This window comes from Myiozetetes cayanensis, unplaced genomic scaffold, assembly GCF_022539395.1.
Source record: "Myiozetetes cayanensis isolate MyiCay16 unplaced genomic scaffold, myiCay2020 scf4, whole genome shotgun sequence".
NCBI classification, from domain to species: domain Eukaryota; kingdom Metazoa; phylum Chordata; class Aves; order Passeriformes; family Tyrannidae; genus Myiozetetes; species Myiozetetes cayanensis.
In genome coordinates, this window is record NW_026087631.1 from 58,410,547 (window position 1) to 58,432,795 (window position 22,249).

Consider the following 22,249-nt stretch of genomic DNA (forward strand, 5'->3'; position numbering starts at 1 on the left):
AAAGTCCCAAGCAGACTTATTGCACAGGAGAAAATTTTATCCAAAAACAATAGAAGATATGAATGGTTAGAAAAAATACTTTTCATAGTTTGTTCTCTGGACTGAATGCCATTCTATAGAAAAGCATCACTTAGGCCAAGAGAAAATTAAGGAAATTAGTTTTTGTGGGGTATTCATTTTGTTTAGTTTTAAATCAGAGAACATTCTGTCTTTGCAAATGAAACATTTATACAAAAAATTCAGAGCTGGGAAAATAAGTAACTTGAAAGATGAACGCTTCTTAATTAAATAGGAAATCAACCACTGGAAGACCTATATTCTAAAAATGATTTTGCAGTTGAGATGGGATTGTTTTTTTAATTCTATCCTGCTGCCTAGTAGGAAAAAAAAGTGGGAAAAAGGATGTAGTCACAAAATCTTCTCTAGAGAATACCCAGTGGTATAACTATTCCAATCCTGCAAAAACTTAGTCTCACTCCATCTGCACAGTTTCAGTGGAAGTAGTCACAGCGCATACAATTCATACCGGTATTTGAAAATCTCTGTCTCTACACTATGTATGCCCTCACTGCGAATTATCTGTTAAGGAATTAAAATTGAATGCAGAAAACTGGGTAGTAGAAAGGAGGGAAAAGATTACAGAAATGTAGTTCTTTTACTGGCACAGGGAGGAAAATTCTTGTGAGTTGGCCAACCCCATAGTTTCAGTTGTGGTTAAAACTCACAAGAAGGTCACTTTATTAAACCTATGAAAGAAATTATGTAGTACAACAACAAATTCTATTGAAAGGCACAGGTAATACAGCTAACCAGGACTGTACAGCTCTGTCAAACTCCCATTTTAATGATCTCATCATCTCTATCTTGTCCTAATGCTGAGTTACTGCTCAACCTATGCTCACACATCCATGCAGATAGCCTCTCAGGAGGTCTTGATTCACAGTTGAGGAGGTCAATTCCCTTATCAGTCCTTTCTTAACCTCTCTGACTAAGATAAACAGGTTTTCTTCCAGATTTTGGGAAAAGTTATATTTCACTTATCTCAAAGTCAAAATCCTTGCTTTATTAAAAACAATTGTAATTTTACTGAATATAAGTAATAATTGAATACTTCTTGAATAAAGCAGTTTCTTAGATCATACTATAATATTTTCAGGCAACATCACAACACTTTGCAACTAAAGCATGAAACTCTACTGAAGGTATTTACATATATGTGCAATTACCTCTGTAATCTCACTGTTATTGTTGTATGTGAAGATACTCAGGTATGAAGACTGATTAACCTGGCTAAATTCCACATTTGGATATGTCTTCTGAAGCTTAATAACAGTGATTTTATGTAGTTGTATTTACTGTTGATTGAAGCATCCAAGATTCAGCCATCCATTAACGCATTAACATCTGAAACCTAGGCTGGAATAAAAACCACTATTATTTCAGTCCATTAAATTCTGTGTTTGATAATTTAAGGTTTAATATTTTCTTTGTTCATTTGCTACAAACACACAAAATAACTGAAAGAAGTGGTAATATTAAATGTGAAGAAAAACATCATAAATGTCTGTAAACATTTGCTTTGTCCAACTTTAACAGTTTTAAATGAATGATTAATGGTAAAAGAGGGATAGATAAGAAAGTGCTACTTTTTCTGTCCTGGTACTAGACTCCAGTTTAGTAAACCAAACCAATTTATTTGTCCTGCTGTGTGGCTTCTTCACTTGTTCATTCAGTATGTCTGTTATTCACCATATAAAATATTTATGAAACAAATATTACCCTGGGCCATAGTGCTGTGTGAAAACTTTTATTTATTGAGAAGGAAAAAAAAAAAACACAGACAGTCAAAAATTAAAACATATATTTTCATAATGAAGCTCCTTAACCTATGTTTCCTCTGCTAATAACATGTAGGAGAAAAGTTAGTGAGTTCTTCTATTATTGTACCAGACTCCATGGGTGATTAAACTTATTTTGAATTTTGATTCAGTTTTAAACAAGTGTGAGGAGTGTGAAATACTGGACTAGAACAATTTATTTTGAAATAAAAACTCTGGAGCAGCCTTCATGAAAGGATATCTGCATGTGCCTTTATCTGGCTGGAAAAAAAATATTCTTATAGAAATTTTTTTAATTTTAGAGTAATTTTTTCTTCACAATATATGCTGATAATTCTAGAATGGCACAGAAGCAGAATACATTACTTCTTAAAAGAAGCATATGTGTGCCATAAGTAGTCAATGTCAAGACAAAACTGGTTGCAGTTATTAACCACATTTTACATTTCTGTTTTACTTGCCTATACTTTGTGTGTGTGATTTAAATGAGAGGCTTTTTGTCAGAGTTGCAATTCCATGTTAAAAAAAAAAAAGGAAAAAAAGAGGAAAATATATTGCTTTGAGTACAATGCCTTAGTATTGTAATTGTATGAAGAAACAGCATTAGTCAGTGTGGTATCTAATTTCTTACCTGCTGAGTTTTAATGCACATAAAATAGTATCACATTCTCCAAGACCCAGTAAGCATAACAGTGCAGTTCACAAGCTGCCTGAGAAGCAAGTACTCTTTCCTAAACGGTGTCCAAGGACATCAAAAAAGTATTCTCTTACTCAGCATACTTTAACCTGGTTAAAAAATCAAAAGAAAAAAAGTACCATCTTATTATTTACACACATTATTTTCAAGCAATGTGGTGGTAACACAGGAAACAAGAATAAGGTAAAAAATTAACATGAAGATGAAGGATTACTTTTAATTTTGCAGGGCTCTTTTAAAGGTGAAGTTTTGGAACAGCAGTCTTTGTTTGTTGGGTTTTTTTAAACAAATCTACAGATTGTGTGTTTCTGCTTGTAAAGTAAATAAACACATGGGCAAAACCCTGATGTTTGATGCTTTGAGAGGAATCAGCACATACATGTGCACGCAGCCCAGTTTTGAGAGCCACTGAACATCCCACTGAAACTTGCTGCAACTCACATGAAGGGAAATTACAGGTGTCCACCCCCTGTAGTCATCTGTGCCTTTGGCATGCTCCTGTTGTGCAGCAGTTACTGCAGAGCATCATCAAGGTAGACCAGACTGCTCATTAGGATTATGAGACAGCTCAGCCTTACAGTCAAGATGTCATTTGCTTGGGAGGATTCTACATCGGCAGCTTGTTGCACTGCGAATGGACTCATTACGCTAAGTTTTTATGGTAGACAGAACAAAGCTAAAGCTGAATCCCAAGAGACCCTCAGAATGGGCATGGTGTCGGGGAGCACATGGCCTGAAAGGAAATGAAGTTGCTACTTCTTTTTTAAAAGAAACTCATTTCACCAGGACAAAAATGTGTCTCTTTGTTTAATCTCCAGCTTCTGGCACAATGTGGCCCTGGGGAGCAGGACACAGCCGTGCTGCATGAGACCCTGAATGCAAGCACAGCCCAGCAAGACTGTCCTTATTTTCCAGGAGGCAGCAGCATGGTCATATATAAATCTATCTTACAGCAACAGTTGTGTGTAAGGCAGGAGCATCCTGCCAGAGACATATGGACCTCCCCAGGCTGATGACAAAACCTGGGGATGTGAGGACATGGTCCTGCACACAGACCACCAAAAAGGCCTGCAGGGAAATTCTGAGCTGTCTCTGAGCTGGATCCTGTGCGTGCCCTGCTCCTGACCCCTCTCTCTGGGTCCAGGATTTGCAAGCAGGGGTCTTTCTTCCCATAATTGATTATACTGACCTCTGCTCTTCCTTGCAGCCTGAGGACCATCCATATCCGCCTTTGTCTCAGCTCTTATCTTGGCAGTCCCTGGTCCTCATACTCACCCTGTAACCCACCGACTGACTGGAGTTTCCTGTTTTCCACCTCTGAGCACAGCAATCTCTGCCTTATCTCCCTGCTGGTTTCATTCTCAGCTCCATCTGTTCATTTGACATTTATGAACCTCATCAAGCTTTTGTTTTCAGACCCATCCAAATTTAAATACCTTCCATTGTATTTGTGCTCACTTGGTTCTCACATTTATCACTGTGATGATAACTGTGCTGAATAACCTAAATTTGGTTCTAAACTTGGTTCTGACTTCAGTTTCTATCCTTTTCAAAAAGCCTGCTGTGCTTTCAAAGCCTCACAATGAGGTCCCCGTGGCTAAAGCAGTCCTCTTTTTTTTTTTTTCGCTCTGTGCCTGTCAGGCATTCTGCAGATGCATGAAACTTCTGATGTAAACATAGCTACTCATCCTACCCATGTCCTCTTTTTGCCATAAAATGTGTTTCTTTGTGTCAAACATCATCTGAGTTTGTCGTACTCCCTCTTAGTTTCATACATTTAGTGACTCCCACCCCTGTAAGAGGCCTTTTTTAACTATTTGAAGATGATTCTACCATCTCTAAATTCAACAGGAAACCTTGCCTTCACCTGGCCTTTCTTCTCAGCAAAGAGTACAGGATTGAAAAGAGAATACATATTTTGAAAGTACATTCTTTTAAAAGTATACTCTTTCCTCACTAATGTTCATATCTCTTGGGCATTTTATTTGCCTCTGAAAATGTCTCATTCCTCCATAATTTTTGCTGTAATGAAGTGTTACATATATAAAAGCAGGAAGGAAATGTAACTACCTTAATTTATCCTTATTTTTATCTCAACTAAATCCGACTTATATCCTTCAGTTATTAAATCGGCTCAGTTCCAAGTATGCCACCTGCACAGGATACTATGAGAAATATGCTGCAATCAGAACACCAGCTCAGGAGCTGACAGTTAAAGAAAAAAGTACCCCATGTCCAATCCCCCATCCAAAGAAAACCAAAACCCCCACAAAAAAAATTGAATTTACAAAGTACATTGAGATCTAACTATTTAGATGATTTAAAACTCCTCACTCTCTGTTTACCTTACTAAAAGATCCACACAAAACCGATACCTCTCTATTGCAGGTGTTTTAATCCATAAATTGTTTGGAGCTTTTTGAATCTTATCCTAGTATCTAAGGTAAGGGTGTTTAACAGCGTGCAGGTATCCTTCTGACTAAAACAGCTACCAGTCTTTCATTTCTAGCCCTATGTATTTGGGTTCTGTATTCCCCATTAATATCTGTTTTTTTCTTGTCTCAGTGATTCTCTGGATGGACACTTCTCCTTCTCAAGTACCTAGTAATAGTTCAGATAGGTTTAATGGGGTTTTTAATCTTAATCCAAGTCATTTTAGTTCTACTATCAACTTCATTGCTCATCACTGAATTGTATTTAATGTATCTATCTTTCATTAGTTTTAGCACTGTTTAATAATTTTCAGCAAATAAACCATAACTCCTGTCTTTTATGAGTACTGAACATGCTATACAAAAAAATTTACTTTTAAAGATGTTTTTCTCCTTCTCTCACATTTTGCAGCTTAGTCCATAAAGTGATCAAAACACAGCCAAAGAATTTTCACATCTCTAAAAATCAGAGATGATCATTTAACCATGCCTTGGAATAAGATGATGATCACAGCAGATATTGCCACACTAGGGCAAAACCCTGTCCCACCTTATAAAGTCAAAGGAATCATGAAATTGTAGAACATTAATTAACAAGGCTATCTTTCTGAAATGAAATATGACAAAGAACCACAGGAGTAAACAGAGAAAATACATAGCTGTAAACTTGTTGTTTCATGACCAACATGTGATCAGTTGGCAACACCTGTCTTAATAGTACAGCTATCTCAGAGCTGACTTCTGACTTTTCCAGGATATAACATGAAGCAGCAGGATAGATTTGTGCAATTAAAATGCAAACACCTGTGCTGATTTTTAAAGACCAGATGTGCTTCAATTAAACAAGCCCTGAGGTTTGCTTAAAACTAACACCTGCTTCCCGATTGCATGCAGTCACCGGAGTTTCTACATGTAGAGTAAATTTTAAGTTTTGAATGTCTTTGGTTCTTTTTACACAGGAAACGCCTGTATTTAGGTACTTCTTTGCAAGTACAACAAATCAGCTTCTCTGCAAGCTATGTTTCAAATTTCATTCCCATCCTTCAGCTTCCTCTGGAGGCCTGCTCCTAGATGTTGTAAAATAGCTAAGAGCTAAGAGCTGCCCACTGTGCTGTCCCTCAGTGCTTAGTTATTTTGATACCTTTAGCTACAGTGAAAAATGGCAAAATTGAAAGCAAACCTGCAATGAGTCAGCTTAGCCAATTAAAGTACAGCATCCCTTAGGGCACAGCAAAAAAGGCAAACTTAGTCAGTAGCTCCACTGTATTTTCTCTTGACCCCTCGTGGACATGTTCATGGGCTCTACCTGGCAACTCCTTCGTTTAAAACAACATAGATTTGACGTTGGGAATGAGCACATATGCATCCTTTGACTAGGGACTCACTCATGCCATCTGTTCTGTACCAGCTGTACTGAACTAGCACGCACCAAAAAAGCTCACGCGTTTTGAGACTTGCAGGTAAGACTAAGCCAAAAACTACCTCCTGGTGAACAGATTCATAATCACAGAAATAGGACTGTCCACAGATCCACACAGCGAGTGAATAGCATGACTCAGTTGTTCAACTTAATGTATCTCAGGGTTTGCATCCATACTGCAATTAACAATATATTTATTATGTTAAGCACGGAAGAAATAAGCCAGATGATATCTCAGTCAGCATCTCTTTCAGATATTGGAAGAAATCATGATTTCACTGGAAATCACTATCTGCCTAATTTCCTCTCAACTTTTGTCAGTGACAGTGGATAGAGATAAAAGATTTAAAAACATCAGCTTTTATACTGAAGAGCCTCAGCTAGAGTAAGAACTGCCTGGTTTTAGAGTGGGTTTTTTTGGTTTTTTTTTTTTTTTTTTTGCCTGGGGGGATCTATGCAGGGCAAGAAAACAGGACTCCTTTTTTTTTTTTTTTTTTTTTTTTTTTTTTTTTAATAGTGTTATCTGCTCAGGGCTAAACTCTAAAATCTGCAAGTATCATATGCAACCTGGCCTAGCAAGTGGTCTAATACAACAGAGTAGCAATACTCTACATCAGTGAATGAGCAGACAGTACTGTTCAGGGCCTGTCCAGTGGCAGAGGGATAACTAGAAAGAAAGACTACAGCTGTATTCACTGAGGGAGGCTTAATTGTTACATGGAAGAAACTTGCTAGGGACTCTCAAAGTGATAAGAAGTGACTTTAACGTACAGCAGAGTAAGTGCTCCTCAAGTGCTTGTCTCCAACTTCCTAAGGCATTGTGTCACTACATAGGTCTTCATCTCAGTTTTCAAACTATTTTAATTTTTATTCTAAGTCCTCTTTTGATTGCCCTAGTCAAACAAAACCCTCTATATTTAAACACAGCCTAGAATCAAATCACTTCTGAAAGTGCAGAAACTGTTTTATCTACAAGGCAGCAAAACAGGGAGCAGCAAAGCAATCCATGATTATTTTTGTCTCTTGCCTGTGGAGAGAATAGACATATGATGATTTGCCTGGAGCACTGGAAGTCTTAGCATTGGCTTTCAAGGTTTAAGATGTGCAGAGAGTAAGGACAGACACATGAAATGTTCACAATGTGTTAAACTGGCCTTTTGCAGTGTTTGATGGAGCTTATAGGCATGCAGGTCATACAGTTTTACCCAAAGGTGTTCTGCTAGAAGGAGAGAGAAGGCAGTTTACACCAACCCTTGATATAAGGACTCAGTATAGCCACGAAAAAGTTATGATTCTCAGCCTACAGCATTTTCAGGAGGCCTGAGTTCCCAGGTACTGGACTTATAGGCAGGTTTTTTACCCATTTGGTCGTATCTAGAAAGCAAATAACTTGCGCACCTAAGTAACACCTAATGAATCAGAGTTCTGTTAGGAAGTACAATGCACAGACATACACATAGGGTGTACGTATGCACTTACACATTTCTAATCATACAGACACACTTATATGAGAAAAAATGTGGAACTAATAATGAGTTTAATTTGGCTGTCTTATTCTTAATGAGGTTCTCTGGTGTGAGCATGGTAAACTTCGTAAACACTGTATGCATCAAAGGAACAAGAGGAGGCATTTTGTTGGTATTTTAACAGTGCAAATCACAGAAATATGGCTGAAAGGATCCTTTATTCTATCAACTTAAAGCACTTTTTTTGTGTGCTGTCATCTAAAGCTGTGACAGCTGAGCACTGAGCTATTCATTTGGACTAAGTGCCCCAAATTTTTCTGTTTCATTTTGTGATCTCCAGTTCACAGTTTTAGAGAAAAAGTGTTCGGGGATTCAATGCAGGGATTCAGGTTCTCCTTTATCAAGGATGCATCAGAAAAAGCAGAGAGAGACTTACCTCTTCTGTCTCCCTCTAGCACAAAGGTTCTGGGGGCCAGCCCCAGTATCAGGTAAACTCTGCCAGGACTTTGCCTGCCCTTTTCCCAAGACATTTTTCTTCAGCCCACCCTGCTGTTCCTGAGAACATGGTACAGCTTGGGATGCAAGAACAGCACATATCCTCTTCTGTGAGCAAGGCACTGCCAACCATGAGCACTGTACTCTGCTCCCTCCCATATCCCCAAGGGGCAGAGGCATACAGAGAGAGGAGGGAAAGTAGATGAAGAAGTAATTCAGAGGTGGAGTTTAGCTTCAGTAATATGAAAAAGGAGAAAACAATCATGAGGAGTTCTTTGCTTCCAGAAAGCTAATTAATTCCAGAAAAGTGAGTAGGAGCTGGGTCTGCAAATTTATATGTGCATGCAGAAATTATCCAGTGAAGGCCAGGTTTTGCAAGATGTTTAGGTGGTCACAAGATGAAGACAGACATGTAGCCCCAGATCCTCAGAAATATTTAGGGATCTATCTCTAGTAAAATTAAACAATCTTAACTCAGTGTCAGCATCTGATTAATTTCTGTGGTTTTGGCCCTTGTGAGTTTTGGAGAGGTTTGACATCCTTATCAGATTCCTCAGGTACCTGCATACCTTTATAGATCTGTCCTCACATGTCTGGGAAACACAGTCAACACTGTTATTTCACTTCCTCTAACCTGTGTCAACAAGTCTTTTCTTGACAATTTAAGCCCAAAATTTGCATGACTGTAATGTAGATCCTGACTGAATTGCTAGTAGGCCAGTCCTTTTTAACCTCCAGATTTTAAGTTGGTTCTTACTGGCAGTCATCCATAGTTTTTCCTTCTGGATCTCATTCCCCACAGTAATATTCCTTCATCTCTCATTTTTGCCTACAGTATTTCAGTCAGGACTGGGTATCTTCTGAAATTAACCATTAATTACATTTTTTCAAAAGGCAACAAATATACCTAAAATACACAGACATCTGGGTCTGACAGCAAGAAGCCAGTGCTGCCTTAAGTACTGCTTGACAGCCCTGAAAATCATTGGATCAGAAATCATCTGTTTATCATAGCAAGCACAGGCAGTACTGCAAGTTTTCCCAACCCTGCTGAGATAGTATACCCCAACTCCAGAAGAGAAACCTCTCTCAGCTGTAAAAGCCTTTTTCTGTACTCAAATCACTTGCATTCCTTTGTAGGGCAGCCTGCAAGCATGGACTGGTTAATGATGGCTTCAGTGGTACCTATCTGACAGCAACTTGACAGGGACCACCACCCCCTTTTGGAGAAGGCAGCATCAGAGGGCAGTATATTTTTTGTCACAACTGCCTTTAAACTGGATTTGAACCAAAGACCTGGAGATGAAAGGCAAGATTTTAGCCTCTTGAGACATCCAGTATACCTTTTCCTCCTTTTCACTACATAATTTCTTAAATATTTTTTTATTTCATTCCTCTTCCAAGCTTTTGTTCATGATGTTTGAATCAGAACTAGGCTCCTCTACAGACCACAAGCTACATATTCCATGATCTCTGCTGCATCCCTCAAGTCCTCTCTGTTCTTGATTTCTGCACATTTTCTATGGACCAAAAGAGCTTCCCTTTCTGTCCTTTTTCTACCCTCTCTTAATATAAAACATCCCATAATGCCAGTGGTTTTGGTGTTATTGGGTACAGTTTGATTCCGAGTCTCTCTGACAACATTAACAAATTTCCTGGCCATGGGGAAGGTCAGACAATATTTCTTCTTGTCCTGCTTGAAATAAGTGCCATAAAATTAAATTAAATAAATATTGCCTCTGTCACTAATACATGATTTTAATGGCATACTTAGCTATACTGAAGTATGATTTAACAGCAATGAAGGCACTTATACATCCAACCTTATTATGATAAATCCATACTCATCGTAATGGTGTGACATTGAATTCTTTAGACAGGGTCTTCCTCCCCATTGTGTTTTTATATAAACTCACCAAATAAAAAGAAAGAGCTTCTAAAATTTGCTACCTTTATTTTTTTCTGTATGCACTAAAACCACTAGCAGACAAGTTTATTTTGCCACTCTTAGTCAACACCTCATTCCAAATTGATATTTGCATTCCAACCATTGATATTCACATTTTTTTCTGCTAGTTGTAACTTGAAAAAAAAATCCAAACATCAGTGTATTCAACCCATTAGAATTCCCTCAGTTACCCAGTTATAGCTTGGCATGTTAAGTAAGTCCATGAGTCCTGAACTCTCCTGATCTATTGTGACCTATTACAAGTGATTAAAACCAAGCAATGTGATAGAGTGTTGGAGAGCTGTGAGCATTTGAAAGACAAAGCCTGTGACATCTGGCTGAACATCTTGTCCTTCTGGAGAAAATAATTTATGGTTTGTTTTCATTTCTTCACTGAACTGCCATGATGTAACCTTTCTGACCTCTCATTTGTGGGATTTGTGGTAGTTCAAATCGTCATCTGCCTTCATAAATGTTCCCACAGGTAACATCACAAAGCAATTCAACAGGAATTTATTGAGGAATTTCGATTAAGTCCTGAAGATATGAATGGACTGACTCCCTCAAAGTTTTAGTTGAGAAGCAAAGTTTTTTGAATATTAAGGCTTCTCATATTTTCCAAACAATGTGACCACATAAAAAACTGAGTCCCTAAAGCTTAAACATCATTCACTTACAGACACTATATTATTTTTATGCCTGATACCCAGTGGCATAAAGCATTTCTGTGGTTATTTTCCTTTAGAGTTTTTTTTTCTTCTTCTTCGAGGTTTTCCTTTGAGATTTATGTAGAATGTGTGTGGGTACTGCAACTGTTATATCAATCATATTTAGTAATTTTTTCTACAGTGTTATGCAAAAGCTGTTAACAAAAGTCATTAATATTAAAAAAATAACATTTATTGTCTGAAAATTACTATTACTGGTATTGCTATTATTATTATGATGGTAATTATTTTTTTTTTTACCCTTAAAATTTATTCATTGTTACAGCCTTGCACTAAGGTTTGCTTTGTAAGGAGGTAATCTGTTCCATATCAAAGTTAGCTGGCATTATGGAAGGATACAGAGCAGTTCTTCAATATTATCTCTTCAAAGATATCAAAATGCTGAACAGGAAATATGTCTTAAAATATAGTGGTTTACTTTTTTTATAGGTATAGTAGAGTTTTGTCCTTGTCTTGCTTGCTTTCTTCCCATCTAATATCTGAGACTTAATGTTTATATCATCTTAAATCATTTCCAGTATATTAATATAGCGCATTGATCTACCACTCATCTGATTGTTGAGAGGAGGACATTAATGGTTTCCATTAGTCCATTTTCTAATTTCCCCATGTTCTGACAATAATAAATCTTTGCTTCATCCATTTGCAAGGAGCAACCGGTTCCAACAAAATGGGCTGCATTGCAGATGATGAAGCTTTCTAGAATGAGAAAAAAAAAGCAAGGAGCAATGATTGTATCTGCAGCATGGAGAACGGCAGGTTCTTTTGCCGAATCCTTTCATGAGAAGGGGGAGGATGTGAAGGCAGGTGTCATAGTTCGTATTTTTAGCAAAGAATTTTTCTTTCCTTTCCTCCTGCCTGTGTGTGTGTGCTCTGTGATGGGCCATTTTAGTTGAACAAAAGAATCACCCGGAGCCCTTAACGATGGAGATTTGTCTCCTTGACAACGAAGGGGGGAGTTGGCTGGTGTGTGACTGGAAGGGGGTGGAGGCTGGGGGGGAGGAGACTCTCTCTCTGCACTGCCGGGGTGAGAGGCTGCTGCGGGCTGCAGACACTGCCGGGCTCCTTTGTTTTTTTTCCCTGTCGGAGGGGAGTTTCTGGCTGCTGCTCTTGGCTCACCTCTGGCTAACTGCAAGCTCTGCTTACAACGGACCCTAATCAGCTGAAGTTTGTGAGTTTTCTTCCATTGGGAGAACTTTCTGTTTTATTGCTGTTGTTCCCCACCCCCTCTCCCCTCCCCCCGGTGGCAGCCAAGGATCCAACAGCGCCACCTGGTGACGGGCACTGGACATTACAAGTTCTACTCCTTCAGTGATCCAACAGCGCCACCTGGTGACTATAATAGGACACTACAAGTTTTTTACACCTTCAGTGACCCAACAGCGCCACCTGGTGAATGGTACAGGACATTACAAATTTTGCATCTCCAGTGACCCGACGGCGCCCCCTGCTGACTGTGGTTGGAACAGCACCAAAGGGTGCAAGAAATTGAACTATTTTCTTTTTGCCGGTTTATTGGTTTTGTTCTTAAAGGGGATTATTGGTGGGTATAGGAGTATTACTTAGTTATTTTACTTGAGTTTTTTTTTCGTGTTCCTGTTAATACACACATACCTTTTAATAAAGGGCTGTTATTTTCCCTTTTCCATAATTTGTTTTTTCCTTCAATCGGAGCCTCTTAATTTTGGATTTATAATTGTTTGGAAAGAGAAGTTTGGGTCTTTTCCTCCTAATTCATCCTCAGCAAAAGACCCTTGTCTCATTTAAACTGGGACATCTTTTGGCGCCCAACGTGGGGCCCGAGAGAGGAAAAGTGGAAAAGGAATAACTGCCCTTGTGTGACTTTATATGTGTTTGTGAACCTGTAGGCACCATGAAGTCTAAGATCGCTGCTTTTCTGTGGTATATAATTATGCCGAAATCTATGTCCCACCTGTCGATGTTTTTCAGCTCAGACACTATGACCCTCATTGCAATAAGTATGTTTGAGATCTCGCACTGGTTTTATGACATAGTAAACTCAGTACCTGTTATTTTCCTTCGGGATATGTTCTCAAGGATATATTACTGCTCTAACCTACACTGTCTCCTTTGGGGTTTTAAGGATAATGGCACCTATTCCTATGGAGAAACACAGGGGAGTATATTTGCCCAACCCTTCATGCATTTTCCCTTTGGTTCCACTACAATAGCCTCTGAGAGATTTAAACTCTCTTTAGATGTAAGAGACATTTTACTTTTGGGGCTTCTCGTGCAAGGTGTCATATCTATTGCCACGGTGTCATATCTAATATTCGTAGTTAGGCCCAGGATTTACCAGGACCAAAAGGTGCTCGGTATGGTGCAGCCCTCACAGGGTAAAGGAAAAAATGAAAGTGAGAGGTCTGATACAAGGGTGACTCCAGATAAGGCCAGTTCCAAGGAACCAAACAAGTCAATGGAGGTTGCCCCTATCCAAAAGAGGAAATATAAGACCAAATCAGTTCGCCCAGTAGATGATGATGGGGAGGCAGGACCCTCACAGGTAGCCAACCCGGAGCCAGAAATCATCACTGAGTCCTTATCATATGACAACCTCCGGAAATTACGGTCAGATGTCCTTCGTCACTCGAATGAGCCCATACTGACCTGGATGATTCGAGTCTGGGACTCCACGGGTGATACCATAAACCTTGATGGCGGTGAAGCAAGGTTCTTGAGGTCTATTGCCCAGGATGTGGGCATTGAAGGGGCATTTGTGAGAGAATCAAAGCCCCTGTCTCTCTGGGCACGGCTGCTGGACGCTGTGAGAGAGAGGTTCGTTTACAAAGAGGCTTTGCAGGCAGACCATTTGGTGAAGAGCTGGAATACCATGGAGGAGGGGATCCGACGCCTGAGGGAAATGGCACTGTTGGAGATTCTGTTTGGAAGGGATATGCAAGCTAATCACGATCCTGACAAGGTTAGATTTACACCATACATGTGGTGGACCTTCATACGTATGGGGCCATCTGCACACGTCAGTTACTTGACATCATTGGAGGCTGGGGAAAAGAGTGAGCCAGTGGCGGTTATAGCAAATAAACTTCGGATGTACGACAGTATGGTCCAAGGATCACTACAAGCCCGCGTTTCCTCTGTAGAGACCTCGATCAATAACCTGACTAACATAGCTACAAAATTACAAGATCAACAGGAGAAAATCCTAGAAAAGATTGAGAGAAACAGCTCCCAGGTGGCACCAGTGAGAACCGGGCGCCCCCCAGCTAGAGAGGGTAGACAGACCTCACGAACTGAGCTGTGGTATTTCCTATCTGGCCATGGAGAAGACATGAGACAGTGGGACAGGAAACCTACCCATGTTTTGGCAGCCCGAGTACAAGAGCTGAAGGACCAGAGAAAAACAAAGTCCGTGAAAGTGAGTGCAGTGCCAGTATCCCGTGGGCAGGGATCTGACCCACTAGAAGGTACCTCCCGCCGGTATTTGCAGACGGAAAACTGTGACGAGCAGGATAGAGACCAGTATTAGAGGGGCCCTGCCTCTAGCCAGGTAGAGGCACGGGACAACCGTGTCTATTGGACGGTGTGGATCCGATGGCCTGGCACATCAGACCCACAAGAATATAAGGCTTTGGTTGACACTGGCGCTCAGTGTACGTTAATGCCCTCAGGACATGTGGGACCAGAGGCTATTTCCATTTCTGGGGTAACAGGAGGGTCGCAGCAGTTGACCGTGCTGGAAGCTGAAGTGAGCTTGACCGGGAAGGAGTGGCAGAAACACCCCATTGTGACTGGTCCAGATGCCCCATGTATCCTGGGCATTGACTACCTTAGGAATGGGTATTTCAAAGACCCCAAGGGACATAGATGGGCTTTTGGAATAGCTGCTGTGGAGACAGAAGCTGCTAAGCAGTTGAATTCACTACCTGGCCTCTCAGAGAACCCTTCTGCTGTGGGACTGTTGAAGGTTGAGGAACAGCGAGTGCCAATTGCCACTACAATAGTGCACCGTCGGCAGTACCGAACAAACCGAGACTCTGTGATTCCCATCCATAAGATGATCCGTGAGCTGGAGAGCCAAGGAGTGATCAGCAGGATCCACTCCCCCTTCAACAGCCCCATCTGGCCTGTGCGTAAGTCCGACGGAGAATGGAGACTGACTGTGGACTATCGTGGCCTGAATGAAGCCACCCCGCCATTGAGTGCTGCAGTTCCAGACATGTTGGAGCTCCAGTACGAGCTGGAGTCTAAGGCAGCGAGGTGGTACGCCACTATCGACATTGCGAATGCATTCTTCTCCATTCCCTTGGCAGCAGAGTGCAGGCCGCAGTTTGCTTTCACGTGGAGGGGCGTGCAGTACACGTGGAACCGACTGCCCCAGGGGTGGAAACACAGTCCCACCATCTGCCACGGATTGATCCAGGCTACACTAGAGAAAGGTGAAGCCCCAGAACACCTGCAGTACATTGATGACATCATTGTATGGGGGGACACAGCAGAAGAGGTCTCTGAGAAAGGAAAAAAGATCATACAGATTCTCCTGGAAGCTGGGTTTGCCATTAAAAAGAGTAAAGTCAAGGGACCTGCCCGAGAGATCCAGTTCCTGGGGGTAAAGTGGCAAGATGGACGTCGTCAAATCCCGACTGAAGTCATCGATAAAATCACAGCAATGGCCCCACCAACTAGCAAGAAGGAAACACAAGCTTTCCTGGGTGCCATAGGTTTTTGGAGAATGCATATCCCCGAGTACAGCCAGATCGTAAGCCCTCTCTATCTGGTAACCCGCAAGAAGAATGATTTCCAGTGGGGTCCTGAACAACAGCAAGCATTTGAACAGATTAAACAGGAGATTGCCCATGCTGTAGCCCTTGGGCCAGTTAGGACAGGACCAGATGTGAAGAATGTACTCTACTCTGCATCTGGGGATAAGGGCCTCTCCTGGAGCCTCTGGCAGAAGGTGCCTGGAGAGACCCGAGGCCGCCCACTTGGATTCTGGAGCCGATGCTACAGGGGATCGGAAGCCAATTACACTCCAACAGAAAAAGAGATCCTAGCAGCTTATGAGGGAGTACAAGCTGCCTCAGAGGTGATTGGCACAGAAGAACAGCTCCTCCTGGCACCTCGGCTGCCAGTGTTGAGTTGGATGTTCAAAGGGAAGACGCCTCTACTCATCATGCCACTGATGCCACCTGGAGCAAATGGACTGCCCTGATCACGCAGCGCGCCCGCATTGGAAACCCAAATCGCCCTGGGATCCTAGAAATCATCACGAACTGGCCGGAAGGTGAGGATTTTAGTCTAGCAGAAGAAGAAGAAGGAGAGCAGGTAGTACGGGCAGAGGAAGCCCCAGCATACAACCAACTACCAGAAGAAGACATACGCTACGCACTCTTTACTGATGGTTCCTGCCGTATTGTAGGGATGAAACGTAAATGGAAAGCAGCTGTATGGAGTCCCACACGACTAAGTTGCAGAAGCTATGGAAGGAGAGGGTGAATCAAGCCACCGCAGAGCTCAAAGCTGTCCAGTTGGCATTGGACATTGCTGAACGAGAGAAGTGGCCAAAACTTTACCTCTACACGGACTCATGGATGGTGGCCAATGCCCTGTGGGGGTGGTTGGACAGATGGAAGAAGACCAATTGGAAACGTAGGGGAAAACCCATCTGGGCCGCTGATATATGGCAAGACATCGCTACCCGGGTAGAGAAGCTGATTGTGAGGGTCCGCCACGTAGATGCCCACGTGCCCAAAAATCGAGCCAATGAAGAACATCGCAACAATGAACGGGCAGACCGAGCTGCACAAGTTGAGGTGTCACAGGTGGACCTAGACTGGCAGCACAAAGGTGAACTGTTCTTAGCACGATGGGCTCATGATGCCGCCGGCCATCAAGGCAGAGATGCCACCTACAAATGGGCACGAGACCGAGGGGTGGATCTAACCATGGATGCTATCTCTCAGGTTATCCATGACTGTGAGACATGCGCTGCCATTAAACAGGCTAAGAGACTGAAACCCCTATGGTATGGTGGACGGTGGAATAAATACAGGTATGGGGAGGCTTGGCAGGTTGATTATATCACACTGCCACAGACCCGCCAAGGTAAGCACTATGTGCTCACCATGGTGGAAGCCACCACTGGATGGCTGGAGACGCATCCGGTGCCCCCACGCCACTGCCAGAAATACCATCCTGGGCCTCGAAAAACAGGTCCTGTGGCGGCACGGCACTCCAGAGCGGATTGAGTCAGATAATGGGACACACTTCAAAAATAGTTTAGTTACCACCTGGGCGAAAGAGCATGGCATTGAGTGGGTCTATCACATACCATACCATGCAGCAGCTGCCGGGAAAGTTGAACGGTGCAATGGACTGTTGAAGACTACCCTGAAAGCATTAGGTGGAGGGACTTTCAAACACTGGGATCAACACCTAGCAAAGGCTACATGGTTAGTCAACACTAGAGGCTCCGTCAATCGAGCCGGCCCTGCCCAATCAGAGTCCCTTCACACTGTAGACGGGACAAGGTCCCAGTGGTTCACATGAGAGGTATGTTAGGCAAAATAGTTTGGGTGAACCATGCTCTCGAGCAAAGGCAAATCCATTCGTGGAGTTGTCTTTGCCCAAGGACCTGGTTGCACATGGTGGGTGATGCAAGAAGATGGAGAAACCCGGTGCATACCCCAAGGAGATATAATCTTAGGGTAAACAGGTCATAACTCTACCCATATTTGTATCTATATGTATTTGTGAATATGTACATAGTCTAGAATGATGTATGTATATGTGGAGTTAAAAAGGTTCCATTTGATAGATGTATGGTGGCATGAGAAAAGGAAAAAAATTAGGGGTGGATAATGTCATAGTTCGTATTTTTAGCAAAGAATTTTTCTTTCCTTTCCTCCTGCCTGTGTGTGTGCTCTGTGATGGGCCATTTTAGTTGAACAAAAGAATCACCCGGAGCCCTTAACGATGGAGATTTGTCTCCTTGACAACGAAGGGGGAGTTGGCTGGTGTGTGACTGGAAGGGGTGGAGGCTGGGGAGGAGACTCTCTCTCTCTCTGCCGGGGGTGAGAGGCTGCTGCGGGCTGCAGACACTGCCGGGCTCCTTTGTTTTTTCTCCTGTCGGAGGGGAGTTTCTGGCTGCTGCTCTTGGCTCACCTCTGGCTAACTGCAAGCCCTGCTTACAACGGACCCTAATCAGCTGAAGTTTGTGAGTTTTCTTCCATTGGGAGAACTTTCTGTTTTATTGCTGTTGTTCCCACCCCCCTTCCTCCTCCCCGGTGGCAGCCAAGGATCCAACAGCGCCACCTGGTGACGGGCACTGGACATTACAAGTTCTACTCCTTCAGTGATCCAACAGCGCCACCTGGTGACTATAATAGGACACTACAAGTTTTTTACACCTTCAGTGACCCAACAGCGCCACCTGGTGAATGGTACGGGACATTACAAATTTTGCATCTCCAGTGACCCGACGGCGCCCCCTGCTGACTGTGGTTGGAACAGCACCAAAGGGTGCAAGAAATTGAACTATTTTCTTTTTGCCGGTTTATTGGTTTTGTTCTTAAAGGGGATTATTGGTGGGTATAGGAGTATTACTTAGTTATTTTACTTGGGTTTTTTTTTCGTGTTCCTGTTAATACACACATACCTTTTAATAAAGGGCTGTTATTTTCCCTTTTCCATAATTTGTTTTTTCCTTCAATCGGAGCCTCTTAATTTTGGATTTATAATTGTTTGGAAAGAGAAGTTTGGGTCTTTTCCTCCTAATTCATCCTCAGCAAAAGACCCTTGTCTCATTTAAACTGGGACAGCAGGCAAGGAGGCTCAAGCTATATTATGTGACTGGAAATCTGAGGGCAAACATCAGTCTTGTAAAATCAGAGAGGAGGGGATGAGGGATGAGGCTTAGTGTCTGGACACCCACGCAGGAGGGAGCTTGAATCTGGGCTACTCAAACTGGAGACAAAGAACACACAGCTGCCTGAAAATGAAACCCGAAGGAGCATAACTGTGATTCCTTATATACTTGCACTTGCAACCCATCCCCATGTGGATGGCTTTGAACTGTCTTATTCTCTGAGTAACACCAAACTTTAACAATTTGTGCAGTTCCTAAGTATTGTCTGAAGAGGAAGAGTGGGCATGAAGTTGAGTTAAACTAAATATACTAGGGTGGTTTTGATTTGATAGACCAAAAGAATAAACGCTGCATGTATTCACAGACTTGTACAGCACCAGCACCATTAAGAAATCTTCCTTTCTTTTTCTTGTGCTCTCAAACTTGATCTAGGTATCTTCACTCCCTGGCTTTCTTCTCAATATCATTGCAAAGGCATTGCAGGTCACAGTTCAACAATCTTCATTTCCATTCTGGAACTTCAATATCCCGAAAAAGCATTATGCTTTGAAGAATAGAGTAGAAAATTTGAAATGTGCTGTGAAGGAAAGCACCTAGGCAGAGGAGTAATTTTGAAACAATGCCGGTTTTGTTCTGGAAGGAAATGGTGCTGTCAGACTGAGTAGAAAAGTCATTATTTCAGTCATGACTTTCTCTATTCTTCCACCTTGAGAAGAACCAGATACCCAGGAGCCCGCAGAGGCACCAAGGAATCCCTCAGCAGTGACTGATGGAGGTTCTGGATTCACAACAGGTAAGCCATACAGGAGTCCCTACACCCAGGCTCCCACATTGCAGAGATTGCTAGAGGCCTAATTCTAGCCAGATTCTTCACCTCATTGCCTTTTCTCAGAAGCTCCTTGCAATACAGACATTTTGACAGAAGTTCATCTTCACTGAATATATGCGTATTATATCAAGATCTGTTTAGAAATTTGGGGGGGAGAGGAATGGAGGGGGCAAATAAATTTGTATCTTTTCTTGTTGTGATAAGATTTTGTTCTTTTTCATGTGGCCATTGCGTATTTAAATAACGGATTTCATTATAGCTATATTTCATGAATTTAGAGAAGTATGAGACTAAAGTAAGCAAGGTGGAAATGAGGCTCATACATAATGTCAAGCTCTGCTGCTACCCAGTAGTGGGTCAGAAATACGCCTATTTTCTACATGCTGTTCAGAAAAAAAATATTGCATATTGTATTGCAAAAAAAGTAACAGCTACTGAAAAACCATACCTGTTTTGTGTACCAAACTTCTGCATTTTTGAGAGAATCTTTCTTTGAAACAGAGATTATTAGTCTGATCTGCTCTGTATTTGAAAAACAGATGCCACCTATGCTTCACATGTTTTCACAGTGTTTTCACATTGCTGCTGTGGCAGCTGCTGTGGCAGCAATGAACAAAGAATAGGTGAGTAGAAGAGCTTAGAGGTAATGTCCATTGAACCATCATTCCTCTTTAGGAACAGACAGTAATAAAAGCTCTTAAATTTGTTTTCCTTGGCAAGATTTCAATTTTAAGTCTCTAAAACACAGCTTTGACGGTCATGACTGGGCAAATCATCCTTAAAAGTATCACATACTCATGTTGCTCAGTTTGAACTTGGCCTAACATCATCAGTTTCAAAGTCTGACACAAAATTCAGGATTTGGAATTTATTGATAAAGAAAAGGAAAAGAAAAAGAAATAGAATGACCTTTAAAGAAAATGTTCTTCTAAGTCACAGTACACATGTGAACCTGTGAGATAAAAAGCAAGGGGAGGATGGGAATTCTAAAGGCAAATAAACTGTGTCAAATAAAGCATCTGCTGAACATTTTGCCTGGATACCTTTTGGAAGAATTAATTTAGCCGTCGTGTTGTGAATAGTGTTTTAGCTAACAAGTTTGAAAATTGATTCTATCTTTGAAGTGGTGAGGGGACTCAGACAATCAGTTCCAAGAAAGTGTGGTCATGAACTTGAACAAGTTTTCCACTTGTACCTCCACCATAAATACTTCAAGAAGTTTTTGACAGATTGTCAGACTCTGAGGCATCTCAGTGAAGAAGCCAGAAGAAAAAGAGTAATAAATTCATCTCCTAAGTGAAACAAAATAAAAAAGGAATAACATAAAAGAAAACATTAAATATTTAGGAGCACACTGTTTCCCTTGGCAGCCAACAACCTATGGGCCACATCTAGAGCAATTTAAAAGCAGAGGTGTCCATAAGTTCAGCTGTTGAAGCAAATTACAAGTAGAATTGAGAGAGCTGCCATGGCATGAGAAGCAAGAGCTGTATTTATGAGTTTTAAAAGCTTTCATCAATCTATTTTAGGTTGACATATGAATGCCTAGCCTGATCAAGCACTGTTAGCACCCTACAAGCACATGGAATCTTCTTGGGAAGAAGTCCTGTCAAACTCAATGTGCAAGGTTTGGATGGATGCTCCTAAACCAGACTTTTCAATCTGATGAACAACTATATTGTTTCCCAAATAATTGTGTGGTAGTGACAGAATGATTACAGAAGTGGTCTCTCCTAAATGCTGTAGTTAATGTGTGTTCAAGCAGAAAGAGGAGAATTCTAATTGCAGGCCAGAGGAGGAGAGTGGTGAGTTTGGGACACAATCTGGAGGTAACCTCTTTCATGCTGTAGGGGACAAAAAGGAATTTTCTCTTTTTCTCTGCTGTTAAAAAAATCTTAAGCTTGAAGAATCAAATATAAAAAAAATTATTATGTTAATAGTTCACATTAAATTTCACTTAATTCTATGGGATATTTTCCACATGCTCTTGCCATTTTTTCAGCTTTGAGTTGAATGATGGTGGAACTACATCCCATTTTTACTAGACTTAGCCTTGAAAGGAAGAGGGTAAGATCTGCTCTTTCATGTTGGCAGAAGAGTGTGTAGCTCTCAAGGCAGATGATCTGATTGAGATGTTGAAATCCAGTATCACATTCCAGATTAGATTGTCACAGCAGAGTCTCACTTTGAGCAAGGTTTCTGTAGGGTTGAGAAGGAGTGAGTGGCTGGTTCAGCCTAATGGCATCACAAAAAAAAAAAATGGAAGAAGGGATGGAGGAAAAGGGTGGGGTGGTTGGGGGCAGATGAAGGGGAATGCTGAAGAGGAATACTGGGACAGGATCTGGACTGGCAAGTGAGATTCTTTGTACAACAGCAGCAGTGTTGGCAGAACCAACAAAATAAAAAACAAGTTTTTTAACACCTGTGTTATTTTAAAGTGCCAGGGCCTGTGGAAAGGAAAAAAAGATAGCAGCTTCCCCCTACAGGACACAGCAGAAGAATCAATTTCTTCACACTGTACCTCCAAATCAAAAATGAACTTCACTTGTT